Here is a 20,965-nt window from a genome sequence, read left to right on the forward strand (position 1 = left end):
TAATTAGATTTAACAAACTTTAAATGAAAACCCATTCTCTCTAAAATGATTATTGATTCATTAATTATAACTCAATCATGGTTCATTACTTTTACAATCATCTGTTTCAGGATGGGTAGCTGCTCATTAATTATGCAGGATATAAACGTTAGTACTGAACACAAAATGGCTCCTTTGGTCATGTGTTCATTATAAAATAGCTTTCTTAACCTTGTTAGTTATTACAATGGATACATTATAAAAACGGTCAAGTTAAACTGATATCAAACTACCCAAGCTTACCTCCATCCTCCAGTCCTCTGGCATCATTCCCATATTCAAGGAGGATTGAAAGATTGTGGTTCGAGTCTCCGCTATTTCCACCCTGACTTCCCTCAGCAACCCAGGATTCAGCCCATCCAGACCGGGTGACCTTTCTACTGTGAACACTGCCAACCTTGTAATTGTCTCCTCTTTATCTATTTTCATCCCCTCCAAATTCTCCACAACCTCCTCCTTTACTGTGACATTTGCAGCATCCACTTATTTTGTGATGACAGATGAAATGTACTTAATTAATACCTCAGCCACACCCTCTGCCTCCACAGGATCTCTAATTGACCCACCCTTTCATTGACTGTCCATATGTTGGTAAAAGACTTCAGTGTTCCCAGTTATGTGACCTGCTAATCTTTTCTCATACACTCTCTTGCTGATCTCATTTCCTTTTTCAGCTCTCCTCTGCACTTTGTGCATTCTGCTTGTTTCTCTACTGCATATGAATCCTCACATGATTTGCAAAAACCCACACGCTCACCGGGAGAACCTGCAAACACCGCACAGGCAGTACCCAGTAACAAACACGGGTCGCTGGAGTTGTGAGGCTGCGGTGTTAACCACTGCACCACTGTGCCACCCTAATATCTGACTTTGGTGGGATTCGAACCCACAACCTTTCAATATCATTTTTCTCATCATTTGGAAGTCCAACACACTATCCATTGCGCCACAGAGCCACCTTTTTTTTGCATGGATGTTACTTGCCACTTATCAGCCCAAGCCCAATATGGTTCCGGTCTCTCCAAATGTGGACATGGACTGCTTTATTATCTGAGGAGTTGCTAATGCGACTGAACATTTTGCAATCATCAGTGAACATCCCCACTTCTAACCTTATGATACAGGGAAGGTCACTGATGAAGCAGCTGAAGATGGTTGGGGCCTAGGACGTGACCCTGAGTAACTCTTGAGCAATGTTCTGGGACTGATATGATTGGCCACCAACAACCGTCACCATATTCCTTTGCGCGAGGTATGACTCCAACCAGTGGAGAGTTTCCCCCTGATTGACATTGACTTCAATTTTGCAAGGGCTCCTTGATGCCCTTGGCAAGAACAGTCACTGTTACCTCACCTCACCTCCTGAATTCAGCTCTTTTACCCATATTTTGGCCAAGGCCATATAAAGTTCAGGAACTGAGTGGCTCTGGCGGAACCCAAACTGAGCATCGGTGAGCAGGTTATGACTGTGTAAGTGCTGCTTGATAGCACTGTCAACGACACCTTCCATCACTTTACTGATGATCAAGAGAAGGCTGATGGGGCAGTAATTGACAGGGTTGGATTGTCCTGCTTTTTGTATACAGGACATACCTGGGCAATTTTCCACATTGCCGGGTAGATGCCAGTGTTGTAGCTGTATTGGAACATTTTGGCTAGTGGCGCGGCTAGTTCTGGAGCACAAGTCTTCAGCACTACAGCTGGGATGTTGTCAATATCCAGTGCCTTCAGCCATTTCTTGATATCATGTGGAGTGAATTGGATTAGCTGAAGATTCGCATCTGTGATGCTGGGGACATCAGGAGGAGGCCAAGATGGATCATCTACTTGATACTTCTGGCTGAAGATGGTTGTAAATGATTCAACCTTGTATTTTGCACTGATATACTGGTCTCCCCTATCATTAAGGATGGGGATATTTGTGGAGCCTTGACCTCCTGTGAATTGTTTAATTATCCACCACCATTCAGGACTGGATGTGGCAGGACTGCAGAGCTTTGATCTGATCTGTTGGTTGTGAGATCACTTAGCTCTGTCTGTTGCATGCTGCTTCCACTGTTTGACATGCAAGTAATCCTGTGTTGTAGCTTCACCAGGTTGACACCTCATTTTTAGGTCTGCTTGGTGCTGTTCCTGACATGCCCTCCTGCACACTTCATTGAACCACTATTGCTCCCTTGGCTTGATGGTAATGGTAGAGTGAGGGATATGCCAGGCCATGAGGTAACATATTGTGTTTAAATACAATTCTGCTGCTGCTGATGGCCCACAGTGCCTCATGGATGCCCAGTTTTGAGCTGCCAGATTCCTTTGCGCTAGGTATGACTCCAACAAGTGGAGAGTTTCCCCCTGATTGACATTGACTTCAATTTTGCAAGGGCTCCTTGATGCCCTTGGCAAGAGCAGTCACTGTTACCTCATCTCACCTCCTGAATTCAGCTCTTTTGCCCATATTTGGGCCAAGGCCATAATGAGGTCAGGAACTGAGTGGCCCTGGCGGAACCCAAACTGAGCATCGGTGAGCAGGTCCTCAGAAATAATTGGAAAAAAGTTCCTCAGGAATTCTAAGTGTCTGGTGCTTGATAGCACTGTTGATGACATCTTCCATCACTTTGCTGATGATTGGTAGCAGACTGATGGGGCGGCAATTGGTCAGATTGGATTTGTCCTGATTTTTTTTACGGACAGGGCACACCTGGGCAATTTTCCACATTGTCCAGTAGATGCCTGTGTTGTAGCTCTACTGGAACAGCTTGGCTGAGGGCGCTGCTAGTTCTGGAGCACACATCTTCGGTACTGGAACCGGGATGTTGTTAGGGCCCATAGTCTTTGCTGTATCGAGTGACTTCAGCTGTTTCTTACTATCATGTGGAGTGAATCGAATTGGCTGAAGACTGGAAACTGTGATGCTGGGGACCTCAGGAGGCTGAGATGAATCATCCACTGAGCAATTTCTGACAGAAGATTGTTAGAAATGCTTCAGCTTTGGCTCCAGCATCATTGAGGATGGGGATGTTTTTGGAGCCTCCTCATCTCATCTGTCCACCTCCATTCATGACTGGATGTGGTAGGACTAAGGACCTGTGATCTGATCGTGAGGGAGAAATCTATGCGTGGAGTGGTGGGATCTATGGAGAGTGATCCTGACGAGTGTGTGTAAACCTGGAATGAAAGCTTTCTGTGGAGGTACAGGAGTAGGCCATTCAGACCCAGTATTTTATAAAGGTTTATCATAACTTATTTACTTTTACTCCATGCCTCTATTAATAAAGCCAAGTGTCCTGTTTGCTCTTTGAAGCCTTTTCAAACCTTCTAAGATTGGTGTACATTGTCACTTTGTTCCTGCATCCACTTTAGAATAGTACCATTTCATTTATATGGCCTCTCCTTATTCTTCCTCCCAAATTGTATCTCTTCACAATTCTCTGTGTAAATTTTATCTGCCATGTGAAAGCCCATTTTACCAGTTTTTTGAAGTTCCCCTGAAGTGTGTTATTATCACTGGCACAGGATGAAATTCCCGAGCATTCTTTGATGCTATCTCCATGGAAAGAGCAATCTTACACGTTAGCTCAAATGTAGGATTTTGTGTGTTTAGCATCTTTTCTCATCCACCAATATAAGCACAAATCTGTCTCAAAATGCACGGTCTAAGAATGTGCCAAAGTTGCAATGTAGTGATAAATTCTTCAGTGCCACAATGTACTCACCAACTGTTTCACTACTTTTCTGCTTTCTGGTTCAAAATTTCTAGCTTGCCGTGATCTCTAGTGGCTTAGGGTTAAAATGTTCCTCCAACTTGGTGATGATTGTTTTGAATGGCACATCTTTTGCCTTGATGGGAGCAGGAAGCTTTGTTAGAATGTCATGCACTTCCAGGCTAATTTCCATTCGCAAAATTGTTTCTTGCCCTCAAGAATTGCCTTATTGTGAGTCTTGACCTCTATATTTTCATCTTCACATTCCAATATGTTATTAGCTCTGAAAAACATGTCCATTCTTTCAATATATCAACTAAATCGTTCTCGAGCCCTTTCATATGTTCCTAGCCTTCCGATGTATCCCATGGGTTCAGCCATATTGTCCCAAATAATCACTTTGAATGTGATGCACACTAAGACCCTGCAACATCTCATTCAACTGAGGAGACAGTGTGTGGCCCAGGCTTCACACAATCCACCCAAATTCTCCACCATCCGAACAGGTAGGTCACCAGGAGCTGGCTGATCTTGTTCACTTCAGTCCCTGCTGCTGTTTGCTGCCTATATTTACAGACTTTTATCTCATCCTCATCACCATTTTCTCAAAGATATTCAGGGGGCATCAGCAGAGAAAATATACACCAAGCGTGGCAAGTGCAAGGAATTGTTTATTTACATCATTAGATCATGAATATAATATACAAATACATTACCTGTGTGAGTCACATCTCGATCACTGATACTTTTACACCAGATGTGTCTGAATAAATGCAACCTCATCACAATATACACTGTCACCTTTCAATGTTTAATGGAAAGGTTTGATGGCTTGATATGTGTGGTTTCCACATTAATGTGTTTGTACAATGTTCGGAGCAAGACGGAGATATGAATAATTTGTTGGGAAATCTTTAAGCACATCTCCATGTCTCTCACTCACAAAGATCTGCAAACACATGGATTCAGAAAGAACCTGAGAGCAAAATCAACAGAAAAAACACAGCCAGAGAGACTTGCAATAACCTACAGCTCACAAAATCACAAGCTTTTGTTTGTAGCAGTCAGTGTATTTTACCTTCTGGAGTGAGCAGCTGATAAAGTTAGTCTGAAGAAGTGTCAAGGAAGGAGAGAAGACCACAACCCAGCTTGTTTTGCAGCAAATCTTTAAAAGACTGTGAGAAGTTCACTGTGCCAATTCATCTCATCTCCTGTCTTTGAAGAAAGCCTGCTAAAATTAATTCTCAACACTGCCTCTAAAAAACTGTTCCAAAAGACCCTTGTGGCCTGTCTACGTATACTCGGAAATTCGACTTTACGCCAGTTTTGGAACAACATATCTCATCTGCTGTTTTGTTCAGAAATGAGCAAGTAATCAGTCCAAGTGTTTTTTTTGTCTTTACCAGAGCTCTGAATTGTAAAAATTAATCCCTTTTATTTTTTTCAGTTAACCGGTGTATGTGTGTGTCCGTGTGTGAGGCTGAGGTAAGAAAGGGACTTTAAAAGTCGGTTAAGATAAAAAGGGAACTTTTAAAATTTCCACCTGAGTATTTATACTTTAATTCATGACTAGTTAAATCTTGTTCGATAAGAAACTGATAATTTTGTTGTTCATTAAAGAAACCTGGTCAGTGTCTTCTATTCTGTGAAAAATAGAGTACATGATTGACTCCATCAGTAAGTGGGAAAAGTTAAAATTTTTGTTGTGACCTGTGAAAAGCTGGTATAAGAATAAATAGTAACCACCTCTGATTTCAATTGTAGTACCATTTGTAAACTGGCTCTGTAGCTTAGCTGGTTAAAGCACCTATCTAATAAACAGGCGATTGTGGGTTCAACTTCCAGCCGTGCCTTATTTCACATTAGTGATGGGCTTTATCTGTTTCCATATCAACATTTACATCAGTGTCTTGTGAACTCTAACTTAGAATTCAAATTTCATGATGAGTTTCAGTCACAGGAAAAAACAGCCTTTGTGAAGGATGTGAGTTTGGAATGGCTGTTCCTCCTTGGACAGAAATTCAGTGCTGATAGTCCAAAGGCAACTTCTTTGATAGAAATTTGTTCACAGTTGCATTCAACCTGGAAAACAGCTCGACATTAATCTCACTGAAGGAAAGTGTGACCATGTTTTATGTTTCAAAGTGTTTGTGTCATTGTGTGTTGCTTGTAACTGAGACTGGGACATGACATAAGCAGGAGGATTGATCCAAGGTTTGGAATATTAGGCAATCAGGAACAAGAAAAATCAAAGGAACCAAATAAGAAAACCTATGTCTCGTGGTTACCGAGAGACAGTGAGAAGATATTAAATCTTGTTCTACTCAATACAGCTGTGATTAACTTTGACCTTTTCTGCCTTTTATCAACAGTATTTGAAGGGTCTCGGTAACAATGTTCAGTGTTGATGAGAGTGGGGTCTGGGTGAGCAGCTGCTGAGTGTGACAGGGTCAGGACTGGATGCATGGAGTTCTCTGACAGTCTCTCTCTCTCTCTCTCTGATGGGATTGAGTTGATTTTTAACTGGCGGCTGTTGATGTTTCAATAAATGAAGGAAGTTCCCTCCAACCATTTTATTTTGACTTTCAGTGTAATATAAGGATGTAAAGGGTTAATGCTGAAGACACAGTGGTGCAGTGGTTAACACCGCAGCCTCACAGCTCCATAGACCCGGGTTTGACTCTGGGTACTGCCTGTGTGGAGTTTGCAAGTTCTCCCTGTGACCGTGTGGGTTTTTGCCGGGTGCTCTGGTTTCCTCCCACAGCCCAAGACTTGCAGGTTGATAGATAAATAGGTCATTGTAAATTGCCCCCAGTGTAGGTAGGTGGTAGGGAATATGGGATTATTGCAGGGATAGTATAAATGGGTGGTTGGTGGTCGGTACAGATTTGGTGGGCCGAAGGGCCTGTTTCAGTGCTGTATCTCTGAATAAAAAATAAAATAAACAGTGGGAACAACCCCTCCCACTGTCAGAGTGATGACGTAACAGTCACATGAGATGAGGTTTGGGAGAAGAGAGAGCAGCACCAAGGATGCTAGTTTAGGAGGCTTGATGAGTGCGTATCTAGTATTGTGTAAATTAGAAAAGAGTTCTTAGTCCTTTCAGCAGGAAGAGTGTCCAGAAAATATCGAGAAACTCACAATTTTATTATTCAGGAGTTGGAACACAGATATTAACTCCAAGTGACAGTACTGGGTTCATTTAACAAAAGAAGAGAATAATATTACTCACTGATTGAAATCCCCCAGTGAGGAGACAGTTAAACAGGTGATCTGTTGGGCCATCCTTCGATCCAAGGTTTTGACAGCATTTAATCTCCCTTTTTGATGAAATTCTGTTATTTGCAACTTTTTTATCCAGCTTTGATGGTCGAGTGGAAAAACTGAAAAAGTGAACAATTCCATCCTTTCTTTTCTTCCTTCTTTCAATCAGTTTCTCTTTTCTGTCCCAGATCAATATAATGATGAGAATCCCAATTTAATCTGCTGTTTCTGCTGTTTTATCCATTCCAATCAAAATTCAACATTCCAATCAAATCTATTTGTTATTCCACAGTGTCTCTCCATGTGTTTTATTCTGCTGTATGCTCTCACAGTCTGTTTTATGATCAACATTACATCCCACTCTCTGTTCTGGTGAAGATCAGAAGCAGTGATATCCGTTTGCACCACCCACCAAGTCGGCCTGAGGCTGTGCCTCACCGATCATGTGAAGTTAGGAACATAGAAACATAGCTCATCGCCAGAACTTTCAAACAAGCACCAAGATGCAGCTTGGCTGGTGGTGAGAAGGGCCCTCCCTGTCAGATCTTTCCTGCATGCCCAGAATCTCACAGCCTCCACACGCTGCCCTTGAGGTGGCTGTGGTGGGGAAGGGACAGTTGCCCACCTCCTTCTGGAATGTGCCTTTGCAAAACACGTGTGTTTCGTTTAGATAGTTTAGAGATGCAGCACTGAAACAGGCCCTTCGGCCCACCGAATCCGTGCCGACCATCAATCACCCATTTTTACTAATCCGACACTAATTCCATATTCCTACCACATCCCCACCTGTCCCTATATTTCCCGACCACCTACCTGTACCAGGGGCAATTGCTAATGGCCAATTTACCTATCAACCTGCAAGTCTTCGGCATGTGGGAGGAAACACACGCAGACACAGGGAGAACTTGCAAACTCCACACAGGCAGTACCCAGAATTGAACCCAGGTCGCTGTAGTTGTGAGGCTGCGGTGCTAACTACTGCGCCACTGTGCCGCCCAAGAGTGTGGAAAGAGATGCAGTGGTTTTTGTCGAGGTTCATCTCAAGCAGCTCTGGAACACAGGAGTCTGTGTTCGACGGGCTGTTCCCAGGGACACACACCGAGATAGACATTAACTGCTGCTGAATGACCATCAATTCAGTGAAAGACGCTCTTTGGTCTGCTCGAAACTTGCTCGTCTTCCAGTGGAAAGAGTTGTCCACGACCGAGTGTTGCAGACTGGCACATTCCGAGGTCCAGGACTACATGCTGTGGGGCGCACTAAAGCTTGGGGCAGCCGCTGCAAAGTCTCAATGGGGAAAGACCACTGTGTATGGTCCTCCCACCAAAATGAACTGAGAGGCTGGACCCATGGGAAACCCCTCGGGCTGTATACACCAAATATGGGTTTGCTGTAAAATGTACATGGTATGGAAAATGGAATGGAAGGGTTGTCAAAGTCGAGGAAGGAGAGTTACTCCATCTACATCAACAAAGTGATGAAGCAGGTTCACCCCAACACCACCATCTCCTCCAGGGCCATGAGCATCATGAATTCGTTGGTGAACGATATTTTGAATTTATGGTTTTTAATGTTAAATATTTTTCCGGCGGATTGTGATTCCATTTTTGAATCGTTTTTCTATCCGGTGGTAAGTTTCTGGGAAATGCAGTTTCACTACCCAGCAGAATATTTGTCTCCCGATTCACTGTTTGTGATTTAAACTGAACACTGCTCCCTGATCCTTTGTCGTTTTCTTGTCTGACCCGTTCATGTTCCACCTCTTCCCAGTCTGTGGTCAGTAAGAGCTGATTTAAAGGGAATGGCTCAATCTTCAGTCACTCATTTCTCTTTTTCCAGTTTGTTTACTTATTGGGGAATATTAATTCATTAACTGTAAACCGCTGGGAGTGTAACAAGCTTAATGTCACTTTTACTTCTTACACCAGAAGTTTGGGCTCAGGTTTAGCTCCCTTGGCAGCTCCTGTCACCAGCTATCAATCTACAATCTGTGATGTGTTTTCTTTACACAGATTGAGCTGGAATGTGTCCCGTCACAGAATGCTGTGAATGGGGCTTTATACCCCGCGTTACAGACAGTGTCAAATCGAAGGGACAATAAACCCGAATACAGACCGGATTTTAAAAGCAAGTCATAGAGTCATAAAGTTAGACAGCACAGAAACAGGCCCTTCAGCCCATCGTGTCTGTGCCGGCCATCAAGCACCTAACTATTCTAATCCCATTTACCAGCACTTGGGATGTAGCCTTGTATCCTGTGGCATTTCAAGTGCTCATTGAAATACCTCTTAAATGTTGTGATGGTCCCTGCCTCTACCACCTCTTCAGGTAGTGTTTTCTAGATTCGAACCACCCTCTGAGTGAAAGAAAATGTCCTCAAATCCCCTCTAAACCTCCTGTCCCTTATCTTAAATCTATGCCCCCTGGTTATTGACCCCTCCGCTAAGGGAAAACGTTTCTTCCTATCTAAACTATCAATGCTCCTCATAATTTTGTATACCTCAATCATGTCCCCCCTCAGCCTTCTCTGCTCTAAGGAAAACAACCCTAGCCTTTTCAGTCTCTCTTCATAGCTGAAATGCTCCAGCCCAGGCAACATCCTGGTGAATCTCCTCTGTACCCTCTCTGGGGCAATCACATCCCTCCTATAGTGTGGTGCCCAGAACTGGACACAGTACTCCAGCTGTGGCCTAACTCGCATTTTATACAGCTCCATCATAACCTCCCTGCTCTTATATTATATGCCTCGGCTAATAAAGGCAACTATCCCATATGCCTTCCTTGCCAGCTTATTGAGCTGTGCTGCTGCCTTCAGTGATCTATGACAAGTACACCAAGGTCCGTCTGACCCTCTGTACTTCCTAGTGTCCGACCATCCATTGTATATTCCCTTGCCTTGTTAGTCCTCCCAAAATGCAAGGCCTCACACTTCTCAGGATTGAATTCCATTTGCTACTGCTCCGCCCATCTTCCCAGCCCATCTATATTGTCCTGTAATCGAAGGATTTCCTCCTTATTATTTATGATACAACCAATTTTCATGTCATCTGCAAACTTACTTATCATACCTGCTGTATTCACTTCTAAATCATTGATGTCCACTAAAAACAGCAAGGGTCCCAGCACCGATCCCTGGTCACATTCTTCCACTCGCAAAAACAACCCTTGACCATTACCCTCTGCCTCCTGCCACTCAGATAATTTTGAATCAAATTTGGCCAATTGGCCTGTATCCCATGGGCTCTTACCTTCTTAACCAATCTCCCATGTGGGACTTTATCAAAAGCCTTCGTGACGTCCATGGAGACTACATCAACTGCTTGACCCTGCAGTGGCCAGCACCGCAGCCTCACAGCTCCAGGGACCTGGGTTCGATTCTGGGTACTGCCTGTGTGGAGTTTGCAAGTTCTCCCTGTGTCTGTGTGGGTTTTCTCCGGGTGCTCCAGTTTCCTCCCACAAGCCAAAAAGACTTGCAGGTTGATAGGTAAATTGGCCATTATAAATTGTCACTAGTTTCGGTAGGTGGTAGGGAAATATAGGGACAGGTGGGGATGTTTGGTAGGAATATGGGATTAGTGTAGTATTGGTATAAATGGGTGGTAGATGTTCGGCACAGACTCGGTGGGCCGAAGGGCCTGTTTCAGTGCTGTATCTCCAATCTAATACACATCTAGTCACCACCTCGAAAAATTCAATCAGGTTAGTTAGAAACGCGCTCCCCCTGACAAAGCCATGCTGACTATCCCTGATTAATCCCTGCCTCTCCAAGTGGAGATTAATCCTGTCCCTCAGAATTTTTCCCAATATAGTTTCCCTACCACTGATGTTAGACTCAACGGCCTGTAATTACCTGGTATATCCCTGCTACCCTTCTTGAATAAAGGAACCACATTTGCTGTCCTCCAATCTTCTGGTACCTCTCCTGTGGCCAGAGAGGATTTGAAAATTGGTGTCAGAGTCCCTGCTATTTCCTCCCTTGCCTCACATAATAGCCTGGGATACATCTCATCTGGGCCTGAGGATTTATCCACTTTTAAGCCCACTAAAACAGTTAATACTTCCTCCCTTTTAATGCTAATATGTTCAAGTATATCACAATCCCCCTCCCTGATCACTACACCTACATTGTCCTTCTCCATAGTGAACACAGATGAAAAGAAATCATTTAAAACCTCACCTATGTCCTCCGTTCTCCCACACAGGTCTGCTCCACTCCCGGAAGGTAAGTGACTGGGCCGCGATCCTTGGGCATAATTTATCAGCTCCACTCTCGGTGTTCTCCCCACAGCTCCTCTCTGCTCTGTTCCCGGAAGGAAACTAAGTCTGGTATCTGTGACGGACAATGAAGAGAAACACAATATCAGGAGAGAGTGAAATACATTTTACTCTTCAGACGATAATATTTATTATATTTCAGCTGTTCCTTGTTTTACAAATATTTTGGCGGGCTTTTCAGATTTGAGAATGGATTTCAGCTCTGACAATTTGTCATTCACCACCCCATTTTCTCATTGCCCTTTGATGATCGGCGAAATAGCAGCTACCTGATTGGTGACATGAACCAGCCAATGAGATTCAGCAGACAGTAACCAATCAGAAGTAGCCGGACTGCATTCCTCCAGCAGGTAAAGCAGGGAAGTGCGGGAGGAATTCCTCACTCTTTGTGAAAGTATTTGTGAGATTGTGGAAATGTCTGGAAGAGGTGCAGGGGAGAGACCATGATCCTGTCTCAGGTAAGTTTTTGAGTAAAATGGCTGTAACCAATTCTGTAACTTCAGGCCAGGGAGTGTGTAACACCGTTCGGGTGGCAGTGAAGGATAAGGAAGGAGATGCACCGGTTGATCGTACCTTTTTCATTAAGAAAATCCTTATTGATTGCTGTGGATTCCAAGCTGTAAACATCTTCTGCCTGCAGGACTTCCCCAGCAGTGGATATTTTGACGTGACGTTCAAGTATGTGGCGGATGCATCAAGTTCCTGAAGGTGTTCAAGGAGAAGGGAAACCAGGCGCCGCTGTCGATACTCACAATGGAGCCGCTCTTCACACTGCCATTCGCAACGTGACCGGGTGGTGAGAAGCCACCTCTACAACCCCCATGTTCCTGTCGTGGATGAACTCACCTTCCTCACCAGGTATGTTGAGGTGGCCGGCGGCAGCACTGATGTCAAGGAACCATTTGGGAATTGGACCAGCTAGCGGCAGGTCAAGGTGACCTTGAAGGTCGATGCCAACGGAGCCATCATCCATCCTCCCTCCAGCTTAGCTTTCGGGGGAAGTCGAGGCTTCATGGTCTATGCGGAGCAGCCCAGAGTTTGTCGTACCTGCGGCAAATCTGGTCACGTGGCAGCTAACTGCAGCACAGTCGTCTGCAAGAACTGCAAGAAGGAAGGCCATCACACCAAGGACTGTAAACAGAGGAAGTACTGCAACCTGTGAGGTGGGGCAGGCCACCTCTACAAAACCTGCCCAAACGCTGCCTCAGTCATGCTCAGGCAGCAAGGACCAAGGAAAGACCGGGTTAAGGAATGGTGAACATGTCTGGTTCTGGGAGGGAAACAAGCAATCCTCCCCACAGCGATGAAAGTCTATCTGAGAAAGAGAAGAAAGGGGAGGCAGCTGCAACCAGTGACCCAACACCTACTCCGTGCCTGGAAACTCCTCCTCTACAGACAGAATTAATGGAGGAGGAGGCAGCAGATGGACAAACAGGTCAGTGGCAGGTGGTACAAAGGAAGACCACAAAGAAAAAAGCTCCAAAAAAAGAACAGGTCACCACCCAAACCAGTGGCAAGAGGAGGCTACCGTCTGAGACAGACTACAGCAGCTCCGCCTCACTGGACGAGGAAGGGCCGGAACGATGGCACCTCCAAAAGAAGCAGCAGAACTCAAAGGAGCTGGGAGATAACGCCCCCCAGCTCCGGGGCACTGGAAGCTGTGACACGCCCAACGCACCCCAAACAAAAAGCATGGAACCCAAGGAGATGCTCAGTGCACCCCAGCTCCGGGAGACCGAGAGCAGCAAAGTGTCCTGCGCACTCCAGCTCCGGAAGTCAGGAACAGTGATGTCTTCGAGGAGGGACTGAGGGGAAAGACACCAACAGCAGAGGACAACCCAAGCCTTGCTGCCAACAAGACCCGTCCCCCACCTGCCGATGTCACCCCAGTGGAACAAAACCCTCATGAATAACCATGAGGGGTTTCTGGGCTCAACGAATGTGAAACAGCTTGCGTACACTATGGGTATGCAGGAACATACTCAAGGACTGGGACTAGCAAGGACACCTGGTGTGGTAAGCAACACCCAACTTTATAGTGGATATAAAGAATGCTTCGATTAACATGCATTGTGTTAAATCCACCACGTGATGTGTTTCAACCTTGGGTGACTTCGCAAAGGTCAAAGCCGGCATACTGTTTTGTCAGGAGTGTGGAATCCTGCACCGCAGCACTTACAGGCAATGGTCACGATGGTGATCCCACGGGCCATCGATCTGGTTCAGAGGAAATGATTCCTGTTCCTCCGGCCTGGGGATTCTGCTGTGGGGAGGCAATTTAACCATCTCTGAAGTTAAGATGCTGGTGGGCGGTCGCCTTCTCGTAGCAGATGTAATGTACAACAATGCTGAGCTCCAGTTAAGCAACGTATATGCCCCGGTCCAATTCAGTGAGCGGCTGATCATCCTCCAGCAACTCACACTGCTGCTGGCGACATCCAGGCCGGTCATTCTTGGAGGTGACTTCAACTGCATCATTGATGCAGCTGGACGATCTGGCAGTGACGACAGAAAACTGGACGCTCCGCCCAGATTCTTAAATGAAACAGTAAAAAATGCCAAACTGCACAATGTCTTCAGCAAACCTGCAGACAGAGAGCAGCGTAGATACACATGGTCAAGATTGGACGGGTCTGCCCATTCCAGGGTTGACTTCCTGTATGTGTCCCCTGCTTTCACGGTCAGATCCACCAACGTCAAGCCGGTGTTCTTCTCCGACCACTGCCTCTTACTGGTTGACTGTCACTTACAGGATGACCAGCGGGTTGGCAGGGGGACATGGAAGCTCAATGCTACACTGCTAACCTCAGAGAACATTGAGCAACTCAAAAGAGATTGGAAAAGTTGGAGAACAGTGAGACCCTCTTTGAGTATCCGGTGCACTGGTGGGAAGCGATCAAGGTGAATATCAAGAGGTTCTTTATCTCCAAAGGTGTTCAGAGGGCGAGAGAGACAAAGGGAAATGTCCCAACTCCAGAAAAGAATGCAAAATCTGCTCCGGCTGCAGTCGATGGGGGTCGAGGTCAAGGAGGATCTCCAAGAGGTGAAGAGCCAGCAGGCCTCGCTCTTTGCCACGGAGGCCTCCAAGATCATCTTCCGGTCCAGAGTCCGCTCCATTGAGCAGGATGAGACGTGCTCGCGTTTCTTCTTCCAAAAGGTACACACAAAGAGCTCTGTGATCAGCAGCCTGAAGGAAGAGGATGGCTCGGTCACAACTTCACAGTCCGACATTCTAAGGATTAGCAAATCCTTGAATGCTGGGCTGCACGACGTGAAGTCTAAGGACAGCACGTCCTCCCAGTCCTTCCTGTCATCTATCACAGATGACAGCATGCAGGAGAATCTGGACAAACCACTAACTCTGGACAAGCTGACAAAGGCCATCAAGTCTTTTGAGACAAAGAAAACTCCCGGAAGCGACGGCTTACCAGTTGAGTTGTATTCGGCCCTGTGGTACTGGGTCAGCCCGGACCTGCTGGAAGTATACGAGAGTACGCTCCTGGCCGGCAGCATGTCAGAATCCATGAGGAAAGGCATCATCACCCTCATCTACAAGCAGAAGGGGGAGAGGGCAGAAAACAGAAATTGGCGGCCCATCTCACTGCTTAATGTATTAAGATTCTGTCCAAAGTCATCGCCAATCGAGTCAAGTCTGCTCTGGAGTTGGTGATTCACCCTGACCAGACCTGTACTGTACCCAGTAGGAAGATCTCTGATAGTCTCGTGCTACTCAGGGATACGATCGCCGATGTACGGGTCAGGAGGGTGGACACCTGCCTCATCAGCCTGGACCAGGAGAAGGCTTTTGACAGGATATCGCACACATACATGATGGACGTGCTTTCCAAAATGGGGTTTGGGGAGGGAATCTGCAATTGGATCAAACTGCTCTACACAAACATCAGTAGTACAGTCCAAAAAATTGGGTGGGAATCAGAAAGTTTCCAATCAAATCTGGAGTCAGACAGGGCTTTCCTCTTTCCCCTGCCTTGTGTGTTTGCTGTATCGAACCCTTTGCTGAGTCTATTTGGAAGGATGCGGGCATAAGAGGGGTGACAATCCCAGGCAGTGGAGTCACTCAGGTCAAAACCTCCCTGTCCATGGATGATGTTGCAGTATTCTGATCGGATCCGCTGTCCATTCACAGACTGATGAGCATCTGCGACCAGTTCGAACTGGATCCGGGAGCCAATGTTAACCATGGCAAAAGCGAGGCCTTGTTCCTTGGAAACTGGGCTGATCGATCCTTTGTGCCCTTCACCGTCAGGTCAGACTACCTGAAGGTGCTGGGGATATGGTTCGGAAGGGCCGGGGCGTGCACCAAAACCTGGGAGGAGCGAGTAGCCAGGGTACAACATAAACTGAGCAAGTGGGAGCAGCGATCTCTCTCTGTTATGGGTAAGAACCTGGTCATCAGGTGCAAGGTGCTCACGTTGTTGCTGTAAGTGGCACAGGTCTGGCTCATACCCCACTCCTGTGCTGTGGCGATCACCCGAGCCAATTCCCGCTTTATCTGAAGACGTAAAAAGGTCAGGGTCCAGAGGGACACGATGTTCAAACCTCTGGATAAAGGCGAAAAAATGTACTCAACGTCGCCCTCAACCTGATGGCCACCTTAGTATGTGGCTGCATCAAGCTGTGCGTAGAGCCCCAGTATGCAAACACCAAGTGTCACTACGTGCTGAGGTTCTATCTGACCCCGGTGTTGCGAAGGATGGATCTGGTCACATTGCCACGGAATGCTCCATCCAGTTGGACTGTGCGTTTGTGGAAATGTTTGTGTGGAAAAACACCTTTGACCACCAATCCATCAGGCAGTGGTCTGCACGGAATGTCCTCAAGTATATTTTTGGAAAAGAAAAGTCTGGAAGAGGAAAGACCGGCGGAAAAGCTTGGTCCAAGGCCAAGTCTCGCTCCTCCCGGGCTGGTCTGCAGTTCCCGGTGGGCCGTGTACACAGACTCCTGAGAAAGGGCAACTATGCTGAGCGTGTGGGTGCCGGAGCCCCGGTCTATCTGGCTGCTGTGCCCGAGTATCTGACCGCTGAAATCCTCTAGTTGGCCAGTAACGCGGCCCAGGACAACAAGAAGACCCGCAACATCCTCAGACACCTACAGATGGCTGTCCAGAATGACGAGGAGCTCACCAAGCTGCTGGGAGGGGTGACCATCACTCAGGGCTGGGTGCTGCAGAATATCTAGGCCATGCTGCTGCCCAAGAAAACCAGCGCTCCGGGCACCAAAACCAAGGCAATCTGCCAGGATTTTATCAAATACCCAAAGGTTCTTTTCAGAGCCACCCACAGTATCATTCTTGTAAATCTCCTCTGTACTCTCTACACAGCAATTATGTCCTTTCTGTAATGTGATGACCAGAACTGTACGCAATACTCCAGCTGTGGCCAAACCACCGTTTTAAACAGTTCTCGCATTACATCCCTGCTTTTGTCGACAAGAAAGGAAAGCATTCCATATGCCTTCTTCACCACTCTATCTCCCTATCCTGTCACTTTCAGGGACCTGTGGACATGCACTCCAGTGTCTCGCACTTCTTCTACCCCTCTCAATATCTTCCCGTTTATTGTGTATTCCCTTGCTTTGTTTGCCCTCCCCAAATGCATTACCTCACACTTCTCCAGATTGAATTCCATTTGCCACTTTTCCGCCCACTCAATTAATTCATTCAAATCATTCTTCAGTCTACAGCTATCCTCCTCACTAACAATTGCACGGCCAATTTTTGTGTCATCAGCAAATTTCCCAATCATACCTCCCACATTTAATTCCAAAGAATTAATTTCTTTTTAAAAGAGATACAGCACTGAAACAGGCCCTTCGGCCCACCGAGTGTGTGCCGACCATCAACCATCCATGTTATACTAATCCTACACTAATTCCATATTCCTACCACATCCCCACCTGTCCCTATATTTCCCTACCACCTACCTCGGGACAATTTATAATGGCCAATTAACCTATCAACCAGCAAGTCTTTGGCATGTGGGAGGAAACTGGAGCACCCAGAGGAAACCCACACAGACACAGGGAGAACTTGCATACTCCACACAGGCAGTACCCAGAATTGAACCCACCACTGAGGTCAGACTTACCACATCCTTTTAAAATAATAGTACAACGTTCGCAGACCTCCAATCCTCCGGCACCTCCCCCATATCCAGTGAGGATTTGAAGATGATCCTCAGCGCATCCACTATTTACTCTTTGGCTTCATTTAACAACCTCAGATGCAAACCATCTGGCCCTGGTGATTTATTCATTTTCAAGGATGTCAGACCCTCTCGTACTTCCACTCTCATTATGCTTATCGTATCTAATATTTCGCACTCCTCTTCTTTTACGACAATGTCTGCATCATCCCTCTCCTTTGTGAAGGCAGAGACAAAAAACTCATTAAGAACCCCGCCCACTTCTTCTGGATCCACACAGAAGTTCCCTTGTACATCTCTGATAGGCCATACCCTTTCCTTAGTTATCCTCTTGCTTTTAATGGACCGATAAAACATCCTTGGGATTTCCTTCAAGTAGTTGTATCCAGTCCACATCCACCAAATCACCTCTCAGTTTTGTAAAATTTGCCTTCCCCCAATTTAGAACTTTTACTTTTCGAGCTGCCCTGCCATTACTTAGCTTTACAAACTCATTATTGCTCGTGTAATAAGTGTAATAAGTAGAATAATTTACCAGTTACTCACCGATCAGCATCTTCCCCTGTACCATGGAGGCTGAAAAGGCAGAAGAGAAGAGACCAAAGAGCACCTCCTTCCCCTAGTCAGTGAAGTCCCTCACACATCAACTCACAGCTTTACACTCTGTCCAAACAGCACTTTCTAATTAGTAATTATTCATAAATTACACTAACTAAAACATTAGTAACCTGACCAATTACAAGGTAGCTATTTGAGGGTTTTTAAACATAGAGCTTTTTTCCCTATCCCAAAGGCTCTTTTCAGATCCACCCACAGTATCTGAAAAGGCTGATTACTGTCTGAAGTCTGCTGTACCCACACCTCTGTCTATCCCTCTTCATCTAAAACAACCAGGGTCATCTTCCATTCCTTTCACCATCATGTGTTTAACTCGCTTCTCCTTATAGACAGTCAGATATCAATGTAATAATGAAATGATCTGTATCAGTGCTGGCCATTTCCCTGTCCTGATTTCAGACCCCACTCTGGACACTTGTTTCCCATTCCAGGACCTTCTTGTATTAATATTCAGCACCACCTGTCACTCAGAAACTTGTTTCAATGAACCGATCCTTTTACTGAACTTCCAACTGCTGCTGTCTATTTCTCGAGGGAAAGAGCTGCTCACTGTGTAAGGATGTGAGGGGAATGTAACCTGGCTGCTGGTGAGAAGGTCCCGTCTTCTCAATCAAAAGCCTTTTATTTTACTACAGTGATTCCCAGATTCGCAGCTGGTCCGTTGAGGATTTTGTTTTCACAGAAATATCTTGTTAAATACAAATCTGATTCCAACACGTCAATAACAGGACAGAATGGGAACCTTTTAAAAGGATGAAACAACTATTTCAGTGTCTCCTCACTGTCCCCCTGAAGCCTGTGTGAAGGGGAATTACCAATAGTCTGTAATTTATTACTTCCACACCGAGTTTGAGTTATTTGTCGTGTGAAATATTGCTGAACGGAGTCTTTTACCGTCAGTTACGGATGAGAAGTTGACAAAAATTGGCAAAATAAAGCTGTTCATAAAATAGCACCAGCAATTTGAGTCGGTAAAAGCAAAATTGTGTTTTAAAAGTTTATTTAAACCGCTACGGGAAAATAGATTTTTATGTACTTTTCCAGTCGATCACTTCTTTTCCAAAGTGAAATTGGCGGCTTTCACAAATTCAAATATTCTGCCAGGTTGACAGGTTCAACCAATGATTTTTTGTATTTTGTGCATCGAGGTTCTCTAATTGAATCATTCATGTGAGCTAATGGCCGTGTGGCCTAATGGGTAAGGCATCTGACTTCGGTATATTCCATGATGTTATCAAAAGATTGCAGGTTCGTGTCCTGCCATGGCTATTTTGACCCAAAGGGATTATGCAGGGCTTTGGGGATCGAGTCGGGGACCAAACAGATTGGAAACCCGACATGGACTGAATGGGGTGAATGGCCGACTCATGTTCTGCCATTGACTTTATCAGAAGAGGGTGACCAATCAGAAGTGGGCTGGGGAGACAGCGGGCTCAAACTGCAGGAATTCCAGGTCCCTGAATGACTGAGCTGAAACTGATCAATTTCACTGCAGGAAACACCGTATCGGGGGAAATAACATCACAAATAATTCCATTTGACTAATTATTCAATTATAAAACAATGGGCAGATGTGAAGGTGTGATGTTACTTTTCACTGTGAGGGGAGAATCCGCCATCTGCATAAATCAGCAACTTTATCACATCGTCTGTACGTTTGGAAAAGAAACGATGAAAACTCTCCCCATAACCCTGGTGTGGTGGAAAGGCTCAATTCAGAGATTGGAATATAACGAGAGCACAACATAAATCATGAACTGATATTTCCGGCATAAAACACACCCCAGCTGCCGTTCCCATGTCACTGCTGTCCCTATGAGGCGGTGGGTGACTCTGAAAAGAGACTTTGTTTTGTGTTTCTGCAGGAAAACCACAAAGATCCTCCCAGGCAGTGAAACTCATCTTCCCAGAATCTCCATACCAGATTGAAACAGAAAACACAAAGACAGTGAGAAAGTTCCAGAGAGTTACTGAGCATTAAAACCATTGAAATAAACCAATTCTGGAGAGATGTTGGTGCAGCTTTTTCAGAGAGATTGTAGGTGGCTCTGAAAAGAGCCGTTGTGTTTCGGGTGTTTTCACTACATGGTGGAGTTTTACTTGGAGTTGATGTACTTGGTCACTCACTTTGTCCCTTCTCACATTCCGAGCGCTTTGTTGGGTGGAAATATTTATTCAGGCAGTTACAACAGCTCAGAGCCGACATTGAGTCAGAAACCAGAAATGGGAGTACGGGACACAGACAAGGAATTGAGGCTGAACCTTTATAAATCTCACTGGTTATAGGCCTCAGCTAGAGCATTGTGTCTAATTCCATGCTCCACACTTTAGCAGGAATGTCAAGGCCTTAGAGAGGGTGCAGAGGAGATTTACTAGAATGTATCAGAGATGCAGGAATTCAGCTAATGTGGAAAGAATAGGGGTCTGGGGTGTGTGAAGCTGGGGTCCTTCTTCTTAGAGCAGAGGTGTTAATGGGGCAGTTGAAAGTTGTGTTCAACATTGTGAAGAGTTTTTATAAGAATAAAGAAGTTTGACTGCAATTAGACAGAGCCTCGGTGAGATCACACCTGGAGCACTGCGTACAGTTTTGGTCCCCTTATCTAAGGAAGGATATACTTGCCTTAAAGGAAGTGTAGCAAAGTGTCACTCGTTTGCTTCCTGGGATGAGGGGATTGACCTATGAGAAGAGATTGAGTAGACGAGGCCGATATTCCTCAGAATTTAGAAGAGTGAGAGGTAATCTTACTGGCACCTAAAAATCTTCAGGGATTTAAAAGGGTAAATGCTGGGAAGATGTTTCCTCTGGCTGGGGAATCTCGAACTAGGGATCACAGTCTCAGTATAAATGGCTCAATCATTTAGGACTGAGAAGAGGAGAATTTTTTTTCACTCAAAGTATTGTGAATC

Source organism: Heterodontus francisci, unplaced genomic scaffold (assembly GCF_036365525.1).
Source record: "Heterodontus francisci isolate sHetFra1 unplaced genomic scaffold, sHetFra1.hap1 HAP1_SCAFFOLD_75, whole genome shotgun sequence".
NCBI classification, from domain to species: Eukaryota; Metazoa; Chordata; class Chondrichthyes; order Heterodontiformes; family Heterodontidae; genus Heterodontus; species Heterodontus francisci.